This window comes from Sciurus vulgaris, assembly GCF_902686455.1.
Source record: "Sciurus vulgaris genome assembly, chromosome: 1".
Classification (NCBI taxonomy): Eukaryota; Metazoa; Chordata; class Mammalia; order Rodentia; family Sciuridae; genus Sciurus; species Sciurus vulgaris.
This window is the reverse complement of record NC_136461.1, coordinates 103,434,573-103,453,225: the sequence shown is the minus strand read 5'-3', so window position 1 is coordinate 103,453,225 and position 18,653 is coordinate 103,434,573. Positions and strand designations below refer to the sequence as shown.

The 18,653-nt window shown below is 37.5% G+C and overlaps 1 protein-coding gene across 3 annotated transcripts in view; it reads left to right on the top strand.

Moving 5' to 3' along the window:
• The first annotated feature begins 11,925 nt into the window (after positions 1-11,925).
• The window catches only part of CSDE1 (cold shock domain containing E1), a 37,946-nt gene continuing 31,218 nt past the window's right edge, over positions 11,926-18,653 (top strand). For all 3 annotated transcript variants that reach the window (XM_079135300.1, XM_079135299.1, XM_079135298.1), the window contains exon 1: positions 11,926-12,082. The gene's annotated coding sequence lies outside the window, so the exon portion shown is untranslated. The remainder of the gene's footprint in view (positions 12,083-18,653) is intronic.

Genomic DNA, 18,653 nt, shown 5'->3' with positions numbered 1-18,653 from the left:
CTTTTTAATAATTTTAATCACAGGTAAAATGACTTAAATATATGCATCCCTAAAGTGACAATAGTTTTCTTCCTTTTTGAACTTCAGAAATTGTATCATACTGTATGTAGTCTAAGGATTTTTTCAGTGTTTCTAAGACTCATACATTTTGTTGTATATTGCTGTCATTTATTTTCATTGATGTATATTTCATTGTGTGATTGTACAATGTATTGTTAAGAAATACATATATATGGGCTGGAGGTGCAGCTCAGTGGTAGAGTGCATGCCTACTATGTACAAGGCCCTGGGTTCAATTCCCAGCACTTAAAAAAAAAAGGGAAAAAAAACTAATAATAAAATAATTTTTTTTGAAAGTCCGTACTAATATCTGACTTTTTAATTCTCTCCCCAACTATCTCATTTATATTAATTTCATTTAATGAGAAGCAGTCATATTTTATCTTTTGCAGTTGTTTCACTTGTTTGCCTCTTTCAAATAAATGAAGGAATGTTATCCAGTAATGCAGTGGAAAGAAGACCAATGCTTTTTCTTTTGTCACTCTCCAAGAATGCTAGACAGGTCGGACATGGTGGCACATGCCTGTAATCCCAACAACTCGAGGCTGAGGCAGGAGGATTGCAAGTTCAGGGCCAGTCTTAGGAATTTAGCTAGACCCTGTTTCAGAATTAAAAATAAGGACTGGAGATGTAGTTGGAAAGCACCCCTGGGTCCTGGGTTCTGTCCCCAGTATTGCAAAAAGAATAAAGCAACAGCACAATGTCAGGCACATGACAGGCACACAGTCATGTATGTGGAATGAATAAGCAAGTGCATCAGTAATTCCAATTTCATCACTGTTTTCATCAGCAGTTACAGTTATAAAATCCAGTTGGTATAATGGCAGTTTGGGCTACATTTTGAATAGTGAGACATAACTAAGACTTTTTGGTTGTCAAAGATTGATATTGTCAATAGTGTGAGATTGCCCTTAATAGTCTTCAATATGGAACAAATAGTCCTTACCTTTTTGTTAGGTTATTCCACATTACAGGGAAATTCTAAAACTAGTAAAGCCTCAGTTTTGCATTCCTTCAACTTTAGATGACCAGGTGTCATCCTAAACTTGATCACAGAAAAACATGAATATAAGTCATTTGAACAAGTGTCAGGGGAGGCAGTAATTATTTCTAGCTATGGATAAAAGCCATCTTTTTTGTGTGTTTTGTATTCCGAAACATGCTCCGAGTACCAAAACTTTAGCTCTAGTTCATAAAATTGTGTTGAATTAAAAAAAAATAAGAGAAGAACAGAGAAGATGATATGCAGCATATATACCAGGCAATGGGAAGCTTAGTTACCATTTTGGAATTCTGCCTAAAAGGCCAGGCACAGAGGCACATGCCTATAATTCCAGGGACTCTGGAGACTGTGGTGGGAGGATTGTAATTTCCAGGCCAGCCTCAGCAACTGAGACGCTGTCTCAAAAAGTTAAAAAAATTCTGGGGCCAGGCATGGTGGTGCACACCTGTATTCCCAGCAACTTAGGAGGATCCAAAATTTGAGGCCACCCTCAGCAATTTAGCAAGATCCTAAGCAATTTAGCAAAATCCTCTCTCAAAATAAAAAGGGCTGAGGGCGTTAGCTCAGTGGCAAAGCTCCCTGAGTTCAATCCCCAGTACAAATAAGAAAGAAATGGCTGGGTGTGATGGCCCACGCCTAAAAGCCCAGCAACTCAGCGGGGCTGAGGCTGAAGGATCATAAGTTTGAGGCCAGCCTAGGAAATTTAGCAAGACCCTGTCTCAAAAAGGAAAAAAAAGGGCTGGGGATATAGCTCAATGTTAGAGCACCCCTGGGTTCAATCCCCATGCCCCCCAAAAATAGTACAGTAAATACAGAAACCAGTAACATAATCATCTATTATCAATTATGTGCCACACACAATGGTACATGCTATACTTTCATAGGACTGGTAGTAGTGAAATAGGTTTGTTGACACATCACCATACACATGTGAGTAGTGCACTGTACTACAACTTTACTGTGGCTACATCACTAGATGATAGGAATTTTTCAGGTCTATTATATATGCAGCCTAATACTAACTGAAATGTTCTGCAGCACATGGTCATAAAAAAGTACCCTCAATCTAAACAAGAGAAAACATCAGGAAAACCAAATTGAGGTACATTTACAAAATAATTGACTGATATTATTCCAAAGTATTAAGCACATGAAAGATAAAGATTGAGGAACTATCATAGAATGGAAACAAAGGAAATGTAACAACCAAATGCAGTGTGAAATTCTATTTTCATCCTTAGAAAGAAAATGGTTGTTAGAAGGAAAGCTGGTGAAACTAAAATTAATTTTGTAGTTTATTTACTATTGTGAAATCAGAGTTAATTTTTTTTATCTTTAGAAATGTAATTTATTAAAACAGTATAGTGTAAAACAACAACAAATGTTCAAACTTTGTATATAATATAATTTGAAAGAGTTTATCTTAAGGATACAAGGAATCTCTGAAAAAATTTTGACAGTGAACATTTTAAGATCAGTGACACATTTGTAGAGGAGAAGCATCACTGATTTTCACTTTCAGCACTCTTCAAATGTGGCAATTGCAGGTTGCCAATTATACCTACAAAGTGCATTAAACCCAGAACTAATTTAGGAAACCACTGATTTAAAAAAAAAAAAAAAGCTAACAGCTAACAATAATTATAAAAGTGCAAAATTGGAATAGAACATACAGTTCAGAAAAAGATTAATAACTACATTTATTGCTAAATTATTTTAAAATTAGGTCATGGAGAAATACTGCTTTAGGTGGTGACAAAACTAATTTGTGAGAAAAACGGTTAATATAGTAAAAATATTAATAAGCTTATGTGCCAAATGAAAACCACTTATCAATATTCACTCTATCTGCATTAATATTTTAATAACAAAGCCATAAAATAATTATATCAGTGCATCAATATTTATTAATAACCCTGAAATTAATTTTGTAAGAATGATACAAAGGGTAAATATTTACATAGATTAATATTTGTTAATACATAGAAATTGGAAAAATCTAATCTTTCATAAGACTAAAAACACTAAATAAGTTAAAGTCCTCCTACATAGTTAAGACACATTCACTGTTAGAAATAGGGTTTTTATATCTTAATATGTAAAGATAGTAATATTATACATTAGAAAATAAAAATACTATTGATCCAAAACAAAATTATGGTATTTTTAGACAATGTGCAAAATAAGGGGCATAAAGCATCATTATTACATAGAGAAGGTACTCAACTCTGGCAGTAATAAAACAATTGGAAATTAAAACATCTTGAGTAAATGGTTTTTCAGGTTGCTCATTTTCATAATAAAAAGCAAAATCAATGACCAACACTGATGAACATGTGGAACACATACTTTTGCACACATGTATTTCATATAATTCTTATAGAGAAGTAAATGCACTCTTTAAATTTTTTCTCATTTTTATATATTAAAAATTACCTTGCCAGAAAATACATTGATCTTTACTAAACAATTGAAGAGCATGAAATCATCAGCATTATGCTAACAGCTAGAAGGTCTTAAAAGTAAGGTGGGGATTAGAGAGTGAGAGAAGAATGGAGGAACTTTAGATTATGTAGAGGGAAATGGGTATGAAAAGTGGTGGAATGAGATAGACATCATTACCCTATATACATGTATGATTACACGAATGGTATCAATCTACATCATGCACAACCATAGAAACAAAGATGTACCCCATTTGTGTACAATGAATCAAAATGCAGTCTGCAAAAATAAAAAAGTAATTTAAAAATGCAAGATTTTCCTGCACAATTGTAATTTCAATAAAAGCATCCATTAGGCAGGGTTTATATGCTGTCTTAATTTATATTCTACATATAAAATGATGAATAATATTTTGTTTATGAGTCGAGGAGACTTAAAACTTGGTGCATGTGTTTGTATGTGAAAGAGAGAGAGAAAAGTAAAAACTGTCAAGTTTACTATACTAAATGTCTGCAATAAAGATGGATTTCTGCCTCCTAAATGCAGTAGGGGAGTGTTAATATATAAAAATAAAAATGATCTCTACCTCAACCCATCTGAGACTTCAGTTTGTTTGTTTTTGCTAAGTTTTTACTTTTATTATTTTCTTTTTACTACCTCCTAAATTCTCCATTTCAGTGTGTGGATTCAGTCCTCAATCAGAGTTAATTTCCTCATTTTGAAAATGTTCTTTGGTTATATGAAGTTAACACAGAGGAAGCTGGTTGAAGTGTGGATGAGAAATTTCTATTTTTTTTCCTAATGCTTCTGTAAGTCTTAAATTTTTTCAAGACAAATATACATTCTCTGTGATAAATGATGAGGCTGAGCATAATCTCAAGCGTTTATTTGCCTACACAGTTATTTATTTTTTAAATATGAACATTCAAGTCTTTCCTCCATTTTGCTTTTGTTTGGTTTTTTCTTATTTTTTTATTTTTTATTTTTTGTGGTGCTGGGGATTGAACCCAGGGCCTTGTGCATGCATAGCAAGCGCTCTACCAACTGAGCTATATCCCCAGCCCGGCTTTTTCTTATTAATATGGATTATTATGTATTTGTGATCTAATACATTGTCTTATTAATATATATTCTGTTATCTTCATTTTTACAAACTTCTTTTCTACTGCTTTGTGATGGCTGGAATTTAAAACATATGGTCAAATTTGTTACTAAAAAGATTCAGCTGGGCATGGTGGCATATGCCTCTAATCCTAGTGATTCAGGAGGCTGAGGCAGGAGGATCACAAGTTCAAGACTAGCCTTAGCAATTTAGCGATGCCCTAAGCAACTTAGTGATACCCTTTCTAAAAATTTAAGAAAAGAAAATGGGCTTGGATGTAGCTAAGTAGTAAAGCACACCCTGGATTCAATCCCCAATACCAAACAAAAAGAAATATCAGAAGAGTTAGACTTTGCAAGATGTTTTAGGAATATCTTTACCAATTTATTTTGATTGATTTTTTGGCTTTATATACATGTAAGAGTGACACATGACAAAAATCTGTATCTAAATATGTTTAAAATAGCCCTTTTGATAATATAAAAATTCTAGACAGGTAAGGTAGCATATTCCTGTAGTCCCAGATACACAGGAGAGGCAGGAGGATTGCTGGTGGTTGAGTTGGAGATCAGCTTGGGCAACATAGCAAGACATTGTTCCAACATAAATAAATGAAAAAAATTTTTTCTAAGTATTGGAAGTATTGTATCAGTGAAAAAGCAATATATTTTCTTATTGGTAGTCCACAAATAATGATGTATTATATAATCAATACGACCTTAGATTTTATAAAATAAGTTCATTCATTCAATGTATATTAAGTATCTACTGCATCATAAATCCCTGTCGTAGGTGACCTCTGAGGATACTATGATGAACCAAACAGAAAATCAAGTCTGATGTTATAGTTCAGGGAACTGGGAAATAAACAATTTATTCATAAATGTGTTAAGTCTGAATACCAATATATATGATGAGGACAATAAACAAGCTAATATTATGGAAAGTTATAGTGCTAGTAAGTGCTTATACTTCAGAAAAAGCCTGTTGAAGTCAGTGACATTTTAACTGAAACCTGAATGATGAGAAAGTGCTAGTTATGTGATGATTTCAGGAAATGTTATTCCAGGCAGAGGTAGTAGTAAATTTAAAGGTCTTTTTTGTTGTTATTGTTCACTGGGTTTTTTTTTTTTTGTTGTTGTTGTTGTTTTATAATGCTGGGAATGGAACCCAGGGCCTCTACACATACCATGCATGCTCTGCCACTGAGCTATACCCCCAGTCTTCAAGGATCTCCAAGCAGGAGCATATTTGCAGTGGTGGAGGAACCAAAATGGTAGTAAAACTGAATTGCAGTGAACTAGGGGCTAGAGAATTAGATGAGGACTAGATCATTTAGGGCCTTGTAGACCATAATAGAAGAGTTTGGACTTAACACTAAATACAAATGGTTTTCATCAGGATCTAATTTAAGTTAAATTGAAAATATTCTTAGCTGGGCATGGTGGCCCATAGCTATATCTCAGCTATTTAGGAGGCTGAAGTAAGAGGATTGCAAGTTTATGACCAGCCTGCACTGGTCCCAAAATACTTGTTCTCTTTCTTTCTTTCTTTCTTTTTTTTTTTTTTTTTTGGTAGTGGGGATTGAACCTGAGGTGCTCTACCACTTAGTTACAGCACCAGTCCTTTTTATCTTTTATTTTGAGAAAGGGTCTTGGTAGGTTGCCTAGGCTGATGGGAATTTGCAATCCTCCAACATCAACCACCTGAATCAATGGGATTATAGACGTGTGACTGAAAACTGCCCACTGAAAACAAAATTTCTACTAAGGGTCTTGGTGTTTGTACCTCAGAGGCAGAGGCAAGGTCATGGGTTCAGGTTAAGGGCATGGCAAATGCCTGTTGTCCCAGCTATTCAGGAGGCTAAAGCAGGAGAATCATTTGAGTCCAGGTCCTGGAGGCCAGCCTGGGTAACATGTCAAGGACCTGACTCAAAAAAAGAAGAAATTCTTGGACTGTGGGTCTTACCATGCACAAGAACATGGATTCAATCCTCAGGACCAAAAAATTTAAAAAATAAATTATTTTGCTTTACCATTCCAACTGGTTAACTAACTCCCAAAGCTACAATGTTACAGTGATTACTTTAGGTAAAACAGCTTAGCACAAGTTTTCCCTGAAGTGCAACATTGATATTTTAATGGGAAGCATTGTGCAGTCTTTGCATTATTTCTTGTACAATATTATTTAAATTCTATTTGTTTTTTTCATTAGTGTTTTTCTTATGTATTTATTAATGCATTATAACTGTCCTGGGGCCTAATCCAAAATCTTTGGATTATAGGGTACTAGCACCAAATCTTATTCACACCAAATATTATAGAAATCATTCTTTTTAATGAAAGTTTCTGTTCCAGATGTATTTTCCTCTTCTGAAATCTTGAATGTGGACCTCTTTATCATCCTCTATAACATAATTTTATAAAAGAAACCCCCCTTTAAATTTCCTAAATAGGAAGGGCATAATGTCAAGAACAAAAAAGTCCTTCAAATCCTGAATAAGTTTGGCCTTATTAAAGGCTCTACATTGACCTAATTTTTCTTATTTGATAGAGAACTGACCAAAGTCTCATTACCTTTCCTCAAGAAAATCTTATAAACATGTAAGGGATTCCTCTTTTTGTTTTTCTTTTTTTTGTGTGGCTGGTTCCAGATATGCTTATTGATAACTGTAGAGAAAAACACACAGCCATAATCAATTTCATTGTCTAGGTATTTTGGAGTAGAAAAATAAGTGACCAAAAAGGTCATTAATTTTTTTTTTTCTAATGGTTGCTTCCTAATAGCCTAAATATCTCTTCCCAAATCCAGGACAGTCCCACTGAATAGGAAGGGTTTTTCAAGTACTTTCACAAGTTTCAGCTTTAACTGACTGTTTTTTTTTTTTTTTAAATAAAAAAAAGATAACTATGTTTTTCAGTTTTTTATTTGACTTGAAAATTCATCTAAAAAATCATTACCTAAAAGTGTAGTGATCTAAATCAAAACTTGCCTCTATTAATGGATTTAACTATAGAAAGAAATAATTTTAAGTACTGATTTAAATCAAATTCCCCCACCTATTACCTTTTTTAATACAGTAGAAGCTAAAATTTTTATCTCTGGGTTTATTCATATTTACGTTTTGCATTAAATATAAGTTGGTATTAATTTTAGATCAAGGAGGAATTTAAAGGCAGTTGGGCCATATTCAGAATAAGGATGATGAAATGGACATATTATTTAAGGTCTTTATAAAATTATGTATAATGGGCCAGGTGCAGTGATACATGTCTATAATTGCAGTGACTAGGGAGTCTGAGGTAGGAGAATCCCAAGTTCCAGGCAACTTAGTGAGACCCTGTCTCAAAAAATAGAAAGGGCTGGGGATATGAACCCAGAGCACCCCTGAGTTCAACCCCCAGCACCAAAACAAGAAGCTAAATGTAATGGTAGAAATCAAGTTTTTATTCTTTCTTATTAATAGGAATTGTACTGAAAGAATATGGTGAGTTATATTTTACATTTCCCTTTGCTGTGATATTTGAGCATGTGTGCTCTTCCTGGACCTAATTCTATGTTTAGACCAGTTTCACATGACCTTGTATCTAGTACAAGAGCTCAAGGAAATTTTCTACATTAGGTTACAATATTTAGGCTTGATCTCTCGCTAGGAAAGGGAGACCTATATTTATAAAATGAATAAAGGAAACAAAACAACTAGTTTGAAATGTTCGTATTTTGTACCTTCCCAGTAGAACTTTCCTTTTTTTTTTTTTCTTCCAGTACTGGGGATTGAACCTAGGGGTACTCTACCACTGGGCTGCATGCCCAGTCCTTTTTTAATTTTTTTATTATTTTTAATTTTTTTTTTTACTTTCCATGCTCATTTTTTATTTTTAGACAGGATCTCATTAAATTGCTGTGGCTAACCTGGAACTTGAGATCCTCTGGCCTCCTGGTTCACTGGTATTACAGGCATGTGTCGCCATGCCCAACAGAACATTCCAGTTTCCAACACTTTCTCATGCTGTTGTCCAGTGCTATTCATTCAAGAGGTTTTTGAGAATTGGCCAGGCACTGTCAGGAACCAGGGATGCAAAAGTGAATGTCAGAAGTTCTGTCCAAAAGTATCACTATATAGTACGAATAATTATAATAGGTTAAGCTATTCAAAGTAGAGCAAATATCTGTGCTTGGGAAAGCATGGGAAAGAGAGAAGAGGCAGAATTGAGGTGTTATGCATGGGATTGGATATGGAGAGGAAAACTTTGAACTCCTCTTAATATTCAAGATGATTTGCTCAGGACTGGATGTTGTATACTCTCAATATTATGCATCTTTGTTCTACTTACTCCAACATTCATGTTTGAATTCATTTTTGTGATTAGTTAATGAGGCTAGACTGAAAATTCCTTGAATATAAGACTGTTACTGGAAAAGGGTCTGAAGAGTTCCCAGAGAGGGGAAATGACTTGGGACAGGTGGGGTCCTTGGCATATATTATAGAAAAGAACTCCAGCACATACCAGTTAGAGATGCAGACAGATTTATATAAAGTAGATACACAGTGGGGAGATAGGGGGCAAGTGCTGGGGAATGATATTGGCCAAATTATTTCATATTATGTGCATGTATGAATATGTAACAATGAATCCCATCATTACATACAACTGTGCACTCCCCCCAAAAAAAGTGGAAAGGAAAAAAAAAAAAAACAGATACACACATTCAAGGAATAATGTGGGTTATCTTGAGAGAGACATGTTGGGGGTAAAGCAATGAATACATATTCAAGGGAGAATGCAGGCCATATTTAGAGTAAGGCATACTTTGGGGGTTCCTGGATCCTCTTTTAAAGGAAACTTGGTGAGAGGTGGGCATGGGAAGGTATATGAGAATGACATCAAGACTGGTGATCGCAAGACAGTTTGAGGTGGTCTGATAATTCTGAAGTGGTTTCAATTATCTGATCAATCAATAACTGTGGAAAGTTCCCTAAATCATAGGTTTCTTAAAATATTGCTCTGCTTGTTTATTTATTTGTTTATTCATTTATCTTTTAACCAGGGACTGAACGCAGGGGCACTTAGCCACTGAGCCACATCCCCAGCATTTTTTTTTTTTTTTTTTTTTTTTTTTTGAGACAGTGTCTTTCTAAGTTGCTGAGGCTGGCTTTGAACTTGGGAGCCTCCTGTCTCAGCCTCCTTAGTCAGTTTAATCTATTTATTGATGGGTTAATTATAGTACTAGATATTTCATAAGTGGGTGAATTTATGGTAGCTCTAAAATTTTTTTTTTTTTTTTTTTTGCAGTGCTGGGGATTGAACCCAGGGCCTCATGCTTGCAAGGCAAGGACTCTACCAACTGAGCTATCTCCCCAGCCCGGTAGCTCTAAAATTTACAGACTTCACAGAAATTTATAGCCAGGTTTGGTGGTATAAAACTAACCCCAGTGACTCAGGAGGCTGAGGATCCTAAGTTCAAGGAAAGTTTCAGCACTTTAGTGAGAGCCTATCTCAAAATAGAACATAAAAAAAAGGGCTAAGTGGGCATGGTGGCCCACACCTCTAATTCCAGAGATTCAGGAGGCTGAAGCAGAAGGACTGCACATTTAAGACCAGCTTTAGCAAAGGCCCTAACGACTTAGCAAGACTCTGTCTCAAAATAAAAACACAAAAAAAGGGCTGTAGATGTAATTCAGTGATTAAGTGACCTGGGGTTCAATCTCCAACTCCAGCAAAAAATAAAAGGGGGCTGGAGATGTAACTCAGTGATAAGAGTGAGTGCCCCTGGGTTCAATCCTCAAGACAGAATGATTGATTTCACAGAAATTTGGTAGTAACAAGCCTGGAAGAATAACTGAAAAGCATGTGGATCTTAAAATTACACTTCCTTATACTTCCTTTAAGTCTTCTTTCTACCTATTTTTTTATTTCTTCTATCCTATTTCAGGACCATGTTCATTTTTCTTTACTATTGTATACGTCTTAGCATTACACATACCAAATGCTGAATAAATGTGATAGAAGTGTAGGGAAGTTTTAAATCTTTCCCTCCGAAGTTCTGAAAATTTTAGTCTATGATATCGACAGATGATTAATAACAAAATTAATCATACACACAGGCATGGAAACCACATACCACACACAAAAACACAGTTGTTAATGTTAATATAGTATCTTGCAATACACAAAAGAGTAGTGGGCTGGGGCCCCTGGAGGAGAGAGTGGCATCATAAACTATGGGAGATTCAAGAGAGGATCTTTATGGCAATAAAAGGCTATCTTATGCAGTTTCTCAGGTAGCAGACCTCAGATCTGTGGTAATCTTTGCCTGGACCAGGTGTTAGATGTCTTATCCCTTCTGGTCAGATGAGGAAAGAAAACCTGTTTGCATTGGCGGCTTACTCTACTACTGTAGATTGATGCAATTTTTTCCTTCAGAGATATACTTGTCTGCAGAGGTCTGAAGTTTCTCTGAATAACAAATTTCAAATATGCCTAAGAAGTTATCTGGGGGCGGGATATTTAACTTTTCCACAAAAGCTGCGAGTGGAAAAGTTCTTCAGGAGAGTGTCTCTCAGTATTTAATACTGACCAATCCAGTGATAGAGTCAGTGAATCTGTAAATGCATTCCTCTTATCAGAGGATTCTTCATTGTTTGATAAAGTATTGAACTTTTCTGTGACCAGAATTAACCATCGCCCTTCCCTCTTTCTCTGGATAATTCCTTTGCCCTGATTTAAACTTTTCAATTACTGATTCAGTCTTTTTGATTACCTGGTATACTACGAAAAACTTATGGTAGCTAGGAAGGTCAGTTGAAGGAATTTTGGGGATTTCTTTGTTTTTAAGCGATTATGTAGCCTTGTTCACTCCTATCTGCTGCAAGCAATGTAGTCCCCGGAAGACAAAGGTCTCAAACTCCCAAATTACTTTGCTATTAATTCTGACTCTATACTAAATAAGTTGTACTCTGATATAGAAGACAAGGAATGCTTTCTTCCCCAATGAGTGAAGAGAAACTCGTGTTTGAGGACTTCTGGATTATCGTTGGTTAGAGAAATTCTTTTTTTGACATTCCAGGATATACCCTCAAATTTGTTTGCCCTCAAGGTTTACGCCAGTCTCGCTGCCTAAAACATATTCAGGCTTGCAAAGACCGGAGACGCCTAAAGTCACCTGCCACTCCACCCTTACCCCCAAGCGTCCCAGCAGAGTCAGTAAACACCGAGAACGCTTCCCGCAGTACACGAGACTGGAATGTAGGAGAACGTAGGTACCATCTTGGTTGTGGCTAAACTCAGCGCGCTGGTTGGCGTCACTCAGCCCTTGTGCGCAAGCGTACCAGGAGTACGACCCCCCCCACCACCGCCTTCCCGTGCACGCGCTCGGAGCCTGCAACTCTCGCGAGAGAAGCGAGATTTATTCCTACGTACCGGGCCGTGCTGCTTATGGCGGCGCTGGAGAGGGGGCGCTGAGCTGTTGGGGTGAGTACGACCTCAGGGTCCAATTAGGGGTAGCAGGAAGCCAGGTTAAGGGCGGATGAGGAGACGAAGACTAACGGGAGAGACTTCTGAGTCAAGGTGGGCACCTCTAGAGTTCCGAGTAGAGATTTCCCCGAGTTCCTACCCGGGGCTTTTGAGTTCTTCCCTCGTCCAACCGTCTAGACTTCTTGTCAGGCCACAGAGCCGTAGCGAGGAGTTGAGGCCTGAGGGGCGCGCGTGGGGGTAGTGGTGGTGGTGACTAAAGTGGGGGGAGGGAGCGAAAATGGAGGCTCCGACCGCAGCCAAGATGGAGGCAGAGGGTGCGGGGCTCGGGCGCGGAGGCTGTTGGGAGCTGTAGTCTGCCCACTTCCCTCTGCGGCTTGGCCGGGGAAACGGGAACTACAAGTCCCGGCGGGCGGGGCGTGGGGGTGGTGGCGCGGTCCTTTGTGTGAGGGTGGAAGAGCAGAGGCAGTGGAGAGGGGCCTACTCTGTCTGTGGATCCTGTGGTTTTCCTTCTGTCACCTGTTGGGGCATCTGACTACGAGTACCAGAGCGCAGTGCGGCAGTGGCGCCTTCTTTGTGTGTGTGTGTGTGTGTGTGTGTGGACTGAGACCCCGCTCCATCTAGGGGAAGTGCTTAGGGAAATCTTCCCTCACAGCTGACACTGTAGCACGACTGAATTGACATTCCTACCTCAGTCACCTAGAGATGGGTCTCAACACCCAGCCTTCTCCTGTTCAGCTCCCCTTTGGTTTCTTGAAAAAGAGAACCAGTCCCTACTCTTTTAGGCTTGCGGCTCTCACCCCTCTATCTTTAGGGATATGGCGTGGGCTCTAAGTTCGGTGGTGTTTTCAGTACCATCTCCTCTTGTTCTTATGGTGCAAGCGCTGGCCCACATTGTGCAATGAACCGCTTGGCTTCGTCATTCTATGGAGAGTTGGTTTTTTAGAGCCGCAGCTGGAGACCCATGCGAGGTTTTTGCCATACGAAATATTGGTTCTGCGGTTCTGTCTTTAGAGGTTTCATTTAGAAATACCCAGGTGACCGCTGTCTGGCTTGACTAACAAGTGAGACAGGTAACGCTCCCTAAAACAGACTTCAACGCTGCAAAAAAGAATCTAAACCTTTTGGGGCGAGTTAATGTCTTTGTTTTGCACCTGAAATGTGTGAAAGAATGTGATGGCCCTTTAAACAGCTTGGAGACAGGCAGAGAGGGAGGGAGGATGACCAAAGGTTCTGTGATAGTTAAATCTTTCTTTGGAGAGACTTAAATTTTTATTAGGCTGATGTGAATTGGCAGTTTGCAGTCAGAGCTACCAACCTACTTTTAAAAAAATGTAGGTTCCAAATTATAACCCACTAATACAAGCTGCTCTCCAAAATGCTGATTTTCTTTTCGAATTACAAGAAGGTACATTTACAGTACTATATTGAAGAATGATTTAATATGCTGGTGTGGATAAGAGGATTTATAGACTAGTGTAGGCATATACTAGAGTTATAAAATATTGACAATTAACCTTCTTTTAGTTCTAGAACCGAAATGAAAGAGATGGTAGTAGTTTGGTTTTGCAGCTGCTCTGGATGTTTACCATGGAGATGAGTATTTATAGCAGCTGAGTTGAAAAGTAAAGTATTTGAGACACAGAAGATAGGTTTCTTCTTTTGTAAATAAAGTTCTGACTTACTAAGTGTGACCTTTAAAGAATGTGGTTGAAAATTCTGGTAATTTCCTAGCGAATGAAAATTGAGTGTGTGAAAGCTAATGTGTTTTTCTGTTTTTTTTCCCACCCACTTCCCACTCCTCCCATCTAAAGACACACCTCTCAGAATCATCCTTTTTCTGTTTGTGGTTAATATGCATTACATTGACTGTTTTAATCACTTTTAAGTGTGCAATTCAGTTTCATTGAGTATATTCACATTGCTGTGAAGGCCATATTTTCAACAAGGTAGTTGAAACATGGAAATTCCTTTTGGACAGGTTTTTTTTGTTTTGGGTAATGGTTATTGAACCCAGGGGAGATTACAACAGAGCTACATCCTTGGCCCTTTTTGTTTATTTTGATAGAAGTCTCTCGAAATTGCTGAGCTGCTTAGTGATTCTCCTGCCTCAGCCTCCTGACTCCTTTTGGATGAATTTTTGAGGAGTTGGAGTTTTAGGATGGTATTGACAAATGAAATTCTTAAAAACCTTGCTATTACCAAATAAACACAGAACTGATGTACCTTCTGGCTTTGTCTTCGGAAAACAAATGGAGAACCACTTTGAGATCTTTAACTCAAACTGTCTTAAGGAGAGTTGTTAAAAACATTTAAAGAACTACCACAGCTGCTGGGGATGGTGGCACAGGCCTGTAATAGCAGCTCTAGAGGCTAAGGCAGGAGATTGAAGAGTTCAATGCCAGCCTCAGCAAAAGTAAGGCACTGAGAAGCTCAGTGAGACTGTCTCTAAATAAAATAGAAAACAGGGCTAGGGATGTGACTCAGTGGTCAAGTGTCCCTGAGTTTAATCACCAGTAAACCCTCCCTCCAAAAAAAAAAAAAAAAATTTACAACTAGGAAAACTTATTCATAAGTAGACTGTCTCAAGTGGTGCAACTTATGGGAGTTGTTTTTTTTTAAATCCCATCATTGATGTTAAATTCCTTTTTGTCCGATCAGGATTTAAGAAATTCCTTTGTCTTAATAATTAAAATGTTTTCTACTTGCATGTGAATCCCTAGCTAAAAGCAAAACAATACAAAAATTTAAAAATATCTAATATGACCTTTTATGCCAAGATATAACCTTAATGGGAAGTTGAAAATAAATTGATGATGCACTTTTTTCACTTTGCATCTACACACTATCCTTTTATTTTCAGCCACAGCCGGTACATAACCAGTTAGTTACTTACACTTCTTCCCCAATTTAGTAACTGCTAGCTCCTGTGGTCAATACTGCCTCCTTTTACTGGTGAAAAATCTTTGCCTAGTAGCCTTACTTTTGCTAATGCTGCATGTTTTGTTTTGTTTTTTAAACCCCAGGTTATCTCATTTCTGTCACTTAAAATGTAACTTGTGGGGGCTGGATTGTGGCTCAGTGGTAGAGCATTTGCCTAGCATGTGTGAGGCTCTGGGTTCTCAGCACCACATATAAATAAATGAGTAAAATTAAGTTCTATCAACATCTGAAAAAAATTTGACTTGTCAGAATGGAAGCATGCTGTAGTTTAAAATAACATCAAGAAATGAATCTATTTCTTAGATTACATCTGGACAGTGATTAGCACTTTGGATATAATTGGTTTAATGAGACATTTAATTAGTTATTTATTATTGTTTTTTGTTCTTAGGATTGAATCCAGAGGCACACTGCCACTGAGCTACATCTCCAGCACACATACACCCCCACTTTTTTTTTCAAAGAGGATCTCCTTAAATTGCTAAGCTGGCCTCTTAATTGTGATCCTTCTTCCTCAGTCTTACAAGTTGCTGAAATTACAGATGCATACTACTGTGTCCCACTTAAAATTAATTTCATCTGTTTAATTTTAATACAGCTACCAGAAAATTTAAAAGTTACAAGTGTAGCTTGCACTAAATTTTTGTTGGACACACGTTGGTTTGTTTTGTTTTTTTGTACCTGGGATTGAACCCAGGGGTGCTTAACCACAGAGCCACATCCCCAACCCTTTTTAAGATAGGGTCTCCCTAAGGCCTTAGGACCTTGCTAAGGTTGGTCTCAAACTTTGAATCCTCCTGCCTCAGCCTTCTGAGTCACTGGGATTACAGGCCTGCACCACCATTGTTTTCTAATGGTCTGGAACATTTCTTAAGCTTCAAAAATCCCATTGGTGTTTGTCCTACTTTAGACATACTGAATATAACAGTAGTTAAGTGATAGGTAATTTTAAATCTTACATCTCTTCAGGTAATAATTCACAGTTGTTCCTACTAAATGTATACATAAGGATAGTTGCATTGATTTGATTCTTATATTTTCACTCAGTGAGTGATGGCTTAAATTGTTTTAAAGTGGTTAATTGGCTAAATTTTGTTTACCTTAGATTAAGTGAATTAAAGCCTATTAAGTGGTATGCTTGAGCTTAAGACAGGTTAATGCATCAAATATGAACTATGAAGGCAAGAGTGTTAGTCATAACCAACCCATTCACGAATTAAACGAATGCATGTGTGTGTGTCTAACTGAACCCAGGGGCACCCTACCACTAAACTACCTGCCTAGGCTGGCCTTGAACTTGTGGTCCTTCTGCCTTAGCCTCCTGAGTTGCTAGGATTAGAGGCATATGTCACTGTCTCCATCTGAAAAAATTATTTAAGTATGGTGCTTAGTGAAATGTCAGATAAGGGAGAACTTGACCTATTTGGGCCTTTGCTTTTCTACACGGGACGAAGATACTCAAGGAAATGGGATAGGTAGAGAGATTTGTATTCCGGTTTGGCCTTTCATTAACATTCCCCCCAAGTGAGTATTGTCGTGCCTTTAGAATAATTTGTCAGAATGTTATATATAATAGTGTTAATACTTCCCCCTGACCTCCTGGTATTGAGGATTGCATTCAGGGATACTTTATCACTGAGCTACATCTCCAGCAGATTTTACTTATTATTTTGAGACAGGTTCTCCCCAAGGTGCCTAGATTGGCCCCAAACTTATGCTTCTCCTGCCTCAGCCTCTGGAGTCACTGGAATTACTGGTGTGCACCGCCATGCCTGTGTGATATGTTTTAGATGGATTTCCTAACACATGAATGTATTCACTCATCATGTGTTAGTGCCTGCTATATCTCTGGCTTCTGCTAGGCCTTTGAGATAAACCAGCTAAGGAAGCTAGTAAATAAAAAGCAGGTGGTGATAATTCTAAGCCAGGTGCTATAGAAAATAACCATTTGGACTAAGATTAAGAAATTAGTTTTAACTCTTCAGTAATATGACATTGATAATAATGATATTTCCATATTGAGCAAAGGAAAAGGAGTTGATTGCTTAGCAATCAGGGAGACTCTTTAACTGTTTCCTTCTATTTTTGTATGCTTTCCTATTTTTGTTTGGTGGTGTTTTGAGACAGGGTCTCACTGTTTCCCAGACTAACTTCAAACTTGAAATCTTCTGCCTCGGCCTCCCAAGTAACTGGAATTACAGGCTACCTGGCCACCATGTCCCTAGTCTTAAATGTCTAACTTTGGAGGGGATGAAGGGCAATCCATTTATGTTGAGAGTATTAAGACAAAAAAAAGCTGTATCATTGATAATAGTTAATAATTTGATATGAGTGGGTACTAATTTTATTTAAAGGACTTTTACAATACCTTGAAGTTGAACTTCTTCAGTGTAATTTGACTGAAGAACATTTAGTTAACTATAGAAATCTCATAGCTGTGTCCAGTGTGATGGCACATGCCTATAATCCTGGCTACTGCAGAGACTGAGATAGGAGAATTACAAATTCTAGGCCAACCTAAACAATTCAATGAAACCCTGTCTCAGAAAGAGTAGGGGATGTAGCTCCAAGATAGACATCACTGGGTTCAGTTCCTGGTATTGTGCCCTCCCCATAAAGAAATCTTACGGTTGTAAAGATGTTAATTTTGCCACTCATTATTCGTGATTGTTGGTAAATTTGAGCTTTGATAGCTCATTACCACTCAAGATTTGCCCTACACCAATCAAATAAGGTTTCTTATTTGTGTTACTAGATGACAGGCTCAATAGTTTAATATACAGCACTCTAAATTGGGTTAATCCAGTTCAAGTTTTAAGATGAATTTTTTCCCCTTTTGTATTAGTTGAATCTAGGTGTGCTTTATCACTGAACTACATCCCCAGCACTTTTTTTTGTTTTTAATTTTCAGACAGTTTCATTAAGTAGCTGAGGGTCTTCTTAAATTGCTGGGGCCAGCCTTGAACTTGTGATCCTCCTTCCTCAGCCTAAGTCACTGGGGATTACAGGCATGCACAACGGCACCCAGCCCTTTTTATTTTATTTATCTTTTTATCTGAGACAGTCTCACTAGGTTACTGAGGGTTTCGCCAAATTGTAGGCTGGCCTCAAATCGTGTTCCTCCTGCAGTCGTCTCCTGAGTTGCTGGGTTTATAGGTTTGTGCTACTATGCCTGACAAATCGTTTCTCTTGACGTTTTTTCCTGTAGTACACCCAATCTTGTCTTAAACAGTTCTTTGGTTCCCTTAATAGAACTGAGGTATTAGGGTAAAACTGTTATACCAAGCCTACATTTTTAAAAGAAGAGATTATTTTTCTGTTTTTTTTTTTTTTTTTTTCTTATTTTTCTCTTTTTGATGTTGGGAATTGAATCCAGGGTACTGCATCACTTTGCTATGTCCCCAGCCTTACGTTTTTCTGTTGTTGTTTTTTGGTGGTTTTTAGAGACAGGTTCTGGCTAATTTGCTGAGAGTTAACCTGGAACTTGCCTTCCTCTTGCCTCAGCCTCCTCAGTAGCTGGAATCCTAGGCATGTACTATCACATCTGGCTGAGATTATTTCTTGATCGGATAATTAAGACTTCATACAGTTAACATTAATAGAACTATTTACATTGAATTGTGGTGTT